Source organism: Abrus precatorius, unplaced genomic scaffold (genome assembly GCF_003935025.1).
Source record: "Abrus precatorius isolate BTA unplaced genomic scaffold, Abrus_2018 Scaffold11, whole genome shotgun sequence".
In the NCBI taxonomy this organism is placed as follows: Eukaryota; Viridiplantae; Streptophyta; class Magnoliopsida; order Fabales; family Fabaceae; genus Abrus; species Abrus precatorius.
In genome coordinates, this window is record NW_020874303.1 from 22,398,495 (window position 1) to 22,404,494 (window position 6,000).

The window sequence follows — 6,000 nt, forward strand, 5'->3', positions numbered from 1 at the left end:
GTTTAGTTTAATTAATTTATGTCTTACCAATATTTTTTTTGGTAATTTTGTCAACAGAAAAAAAAAAGTTTATAACTCGAGAAAGAATTAGTCCATTTTGATTGAGTCAGCCATGCACTTAAATTAGTTTGGCTAATTCTCATGCTTGGTTTACAGAACTTATTTTATAACACAACTCCTCTAAATATTCTTAAACTATATAGCTACTGGATTTTCTATTATATTTCATAGAGAAGTCCTATACACTTTCCCCTGACTAGCACTTTGTGAAATCTAAATCCCATTTAATATATATTTTTTCTGATATTAAATTCTAAGAATGAGGAGAATCAATTCATACTACACCTATGTGAATGCTTGCTATTGGAATGTGAAGGGAATATGGTGAACATTTGCCACAAGTTCACTCATATCTTGGTGTCTGAGGCAAAATCATTATCTCCACTCTTCTTCATTCCAAAGTGGACAAAAAGGTAGATCCATATTCACACATTTTAAGCCCTTCTCTTTCACTGGCCACACAGAAAGATCCTATTAAATTAGCCTCTCGTTTCTTTTACCAACTTAGCAACACCCTTCACTTTTACGCAAATAACTAGAAGTAAAAAAAATAATGCTATAAATTTGCCCCTTTTGCCCTTATTTTATTTGTTCATGATTTTCTCGCTCTATTCAAGTATATACTTTATAACGTAAAATTAATAGCTTATTTGAATGTGTAAGTTAGCTGAGTTGGTCTTGTATGCCACAAACAATCGAAATAACTTGCGCTTAATCTTGCGTTTATCCCTCTTACATGTATATTTTCCACATTTTTTAAGCACCAGAAGTGAGGTAATGAAAAAAGATACCAAGCATATTTACATTTGGGAATAATAGTTAATGGTTAATAATTTCTATAATCATTTTTTTCTCAAAAAGAAATTTTATTATAAATAGAAAGTTTATCACATATTAAATGAATATTTTTAATTTTAAGATTTTGTTAATTTCAGTCCTTAAAGCTGAGAATAAACAGCTAATAATAGTAAAATTTTATTAGAAAAAGAAGTATTTATTGTATTTTTATAAATTTAATACAATAACTGTCTACTTTTTTTTATAAAAGTTTTTTATTTATAAATGTTTAAACTCAATTCTAAAGACTAAAGTTAACAAAATTTTTAATTTTAAAATGATTTTATAAATAAAATAGTATATTTTTTAATTAATAATAAATATTTTTTATATTAAAAAAAATAAGAGATAAGACTTAAAAAATATTTAAAAATAAGAAAATAAGCTGTGAAGATTGAGAATGTTATCTTTATTGAAACAGTGAGCTAAATTTTAAAAATTCGTTTAAAAAATAAGCAATTAATTTTCTAAATTAATCATTTCTAAACACGCAGTCAATGGTTAGCAAACTGTCTTGCAATGTTATTTCCTCATGTTAGGGAAGAAATCGGGTCAAATTACACTAAGTTTGATGAGACTTAACTTAATTAATAATTTTCAGTTATTTGCTTGATATGAGTTTTTTAAGATAGGTTAATTAGTGATAGAAAAATAGTTAGAAACACATTTAAAGATGAAGATTATTAGATGATTTCTTTATTGACAAACTTATAAAAACGTCTGTGTGGGTACTGGCAATTAGTTGAGTATCTGAGTACAAAAGTTTTATGAGAAAACAAACATTAGCTCCATTAGATTTGAACTATGATCCACAAATTGGTTCAAGATGTAAAGTACCGACCAGGGGGATTTAGTTTGGTGGAAACTAGTCCTTTTAAGGAAGCAAATGGTGGTTAGCAATGATAGATATCTATTGCAATCAATAAACATTGTTTGAGGTCTACCTTTACCATATCAATGCTTTATAAACAATGGACAGGATTTAGCTAGCATTCCTTATAAAGAGAGCATGATTTTGATTTGCCTTGTGATACTTTTTTCATGCAAGCATGTGGTAGCAATTAGTGCTGCTATTATAGCTAAAAAGAAATTATGTTCTATATATGGCCTTGAAACAATCTCCTAATTATGTCTCTTTTTGAAGTATAACGTTGAGCAGTCTCACATAATTAATTATATCGTAATATGATATAAACACACATTTCCTAATTATGATATTTTTTGTGAAGTCATAAGTGGGATCTGCGAGATTTTTTCCCCTTCTTCCCAAAGGGTAATCTCAGTTATATAACATTTTGCACTTTAATTTTCTTGAATGAATTTTACAACACACCAAAGACATCGATATAGTATGTTTGAGATTATGAATTCCTTGAAATTAATGGAGTTCCAATATTTTAAAATTTTAAACACCAACGTTTTTAAAATAAAACCCACTTAAATTGAGTTTGTTTACTGCTTATTTCTTTCTATTAAATTCTGGTGTTGCATGAACCTTTTTGTTTCCTTTCTACGTTGCGGAGTCAACAAGCAAAGACGTAATGGGCATCATTGACTTGTGTGGGAGAAAGAACAACACTCTCGGTGTGTGCCCCTATTTTCTTTTCTTTACAGTGTCCTTGTTCTAAATAGATAAATATTAAAAAGGTAAATAAAAATATTGTTTTTGCAATATTAATATATAATTTGTGTCTTCCAATAATTTCTTATATTCAAATTTAGTCATTTAATATTTTACTCGTTACAATTCAGCTTTCCGTCAATTTCATTTTACACAAATTCCCTATATCTTTATTTTTTGTTTATGTAAATGAGGATATGTGAAATACGATCTTAAAAAGGACAAATATTTGAAAATTTTGAATGGTGATCAGTTTTTGAGTGAAAGGAAGTTTAAAAAATTTTATATAATTAATTTAGTTCATGACAATTTCAATAAGCGAATGCAAATCTCTCTCTCTCTATTTGTCTTCATTCTTAAATGAGAATGTTTTTAAAAACTCCATTAAATGAGAGTGTTTTTAATAGTTAATTATCTCTCTCTTTATGTCGTGTAAAAATTTTTATAATATTAATTTTTAGTGGTTTAAATATTTTGTTCGATGGCTTTGTCAAACCTAAAAAAAAAGAGATTATTTTGTCGGCTTCTTGGTAAGTTGGCCCCAATAAGATTATCATTCTGTTTTACAGTTCTTATTCAAAGCGCTTATTACATGGTCACATGCTGATACGGGCAATTTTGCTTCTAAAGATTAGAAAGATTTCGAGCTTTTATTAAGATATGATCATGAACGCAAAAGAACAAATTCGTGAGTGCAACGCAAGAATGTCAAAAATTGGGTATCAAGATTTTCAAACTGTTCTTCAATTTGTGGCCACAAACTCACAATTGCTATGATGATAGCCCCAACTATACCTAAAATGTCAGAGACTCTATTGTGGCTTGTCTTTTGATGTGGGAACAATTCTGGGTAACCTGTTTAGTGAGCATTCGTTTGTGGGTGTAATTTAAGTTGTTTTCATTACATAAACTTTTAAAAATAAAAAATAATGTGATATGTTCATAATAAAAAAAATACATTTTAATTTTAAAAATAAGCAATCCCTTAAACACTCAACAGAAAAATAAAGTTAGGATAATCACTCATATAATATATACTATTTTTCTTTAGACAAAATTGGAACATAAAGGATATTCACTTTTCATTGACTTCGTTTATCTGAGTTTCAGTGTAAAAAGTGCATGCCAAGTCACTGAAATACTGTGAATTATTGCATCAACATAACATTACAAATAATTGCATCGCATACACCATCTCTTCGATTACAAATTTCTCTATATATGTGTTTGTTAAGACAATTGGGAAGTTTATAAATTAGTTAACTAGTAATTTCATTTAATTACATGGGCATACTTTTCTCTGAAAAATATTTTCTCCAAACATTCATATTTCTATCTTAAACAATTTGCTCACTTTTTAAACTAGTCTTTCATAACTTGTTATACATCCTCATTATTTATATCTTCTTTAATCTTGTAATTGTTTGTTATTTTTTATCAACACATTAAACATTTAAAAATTAAAAAATTTACTCCAAATTAAAAGTAGCATTTCCAAAATGCTACAAATAATGCCTTTTTTTTTCTTCTTTCAAATGAAACTAGTCCACTACAAAAATTGCTTTTTAGCTAATTAATAAAATAGAGTCAACTATTTACCTTGGATGCAAATTTTATTTTATAAAATCATTAATTAGTATTTTTAGGATGCCGATTAAGAAAATATTTTATTAAAAATTATAGTATGATTATATTAATAATATTATTTTATTTTATCAACCAATTTTTTTATAGTTAAGGTGAGAACTTTTATTCAGATGCTTAGTCAATTATAATTTTAATATTATAACTTTAAAATTTTATGAGTTGATTCGCATGTTCAGTCATAGTAAATTTTATATATATACAAAAACGAAAATCTAAAATATCCCTCTTCAAAACGTTCAACAGACATGTTTACTGTACAATTGCCCCGCCAAGTAATCACTATAGTAAAAGCCACTGACGTTACTGGGAAATTTTGAAGTCTCATCTCTTTGGTAATGGCATATATATATATATAATGAGAATAAGGTACCGACCAACATAATTTTGTTAATATGAACCTAAATAATGCAACCATTGTTTGCTAATAGTAAAACCTAATCTGCCTAATTCTATCTCGAAATGAGTGTAAGACATTTTAATTGGTCTTCGACGGCAAGAAATCTAACTTCCTTATTATTATTATTGTCGCTAATCAGCAACTACACTCAGCATTACGATTTTAATTTGGGTAATTAAGGCCATAAACGGGTTCGTTGTAGTTATCAATTCATATTTTATCTCACATTAATGACGAATCATTTTGTAGGCGTAATTAGATAGAAAGCAAGTCTCAACGATGACGTATAGCTTGGTATATTTTGTCAAGATGCATGCAATATATACGGTGCTGATTGCAACAATTGAAGCCCGAACTCAACTATATGAACAGTTTTGTCTTTTAAAAATGTGATGATGATGTGATGAAAATGAAAAGGCCTCGATAATCTGTCTTAGTTCTGTGACCGGCTTTCATTTATTTATTTTGTTTAGGTTGGAAGGTATGCTAGTTGCTACATCGTTCTATTCTTTATCATGCTTTAGTTTGTTTTTCTTTCATGTGTTGACGTGGGTTTGTCTGCTGCCATGAAAAATAATATATATTCAACACAAAACTTCGTACAAATATTGTGTTGTTACTCACTTCTAGAAGGATAGAATCTGTCACGTCGAAGCCAAAATTTAGATTTTCAAGATACTGTGACTGATTAGTACAACTGTAACGTTCCATAAAAAATTAAGATCTAATTGTTTAAAATTTAATAAATTTAGTTTCTATCTATTTTTTCACAGAATTCTTAAATTCTTCTTTTTTACTCAAAATTTTTATAAATTAAAACTATTGAATTGTTTTTACTCAAAAATTAAACCAAGATATTAAATTTCACATAAAATAAAAACTTTATCTTGAAATTCTAATCTTACATCATGTAAAATTTTATGCAAATTCTGAAAATAAATTTAATGAAAACTGATAACTTAAGAATTTTAGGCCAAAAAAAATTAATAGGCTATTGAGCTTCTTAAATTTTAAAGGTAATAATACTTAATTAGTTAAACAAAAAAACCACTTATAGTCTAAATTATAAAAACAAAAAATATAATTAAGTAAGCTGTATTAGATTAGGATTTAAAAAAAAAAATAGTTGAAAACAGTCTTGCGGATTTTAAAAGATTTTAAAATCAAAATTTTAATAAATTTTACAAGACTATTAAATTAAGATTTTAATGAATTCTGTGATTATTTTATATTTTTCATATAATTATTATTATAGTTTCTAATATAAATAGAATTTTATAGAATATATATATATATATAATATAAATATTTATATATATATAAAGAATCAAAATGAATATTAAAAAAATAATAATAAGAATTTTGTTGTTTAAATTTATTTAACTTTGAATTAACATGGAAGAAAATAGGAGAAAAAATGTCTATTTTATTTTGACCT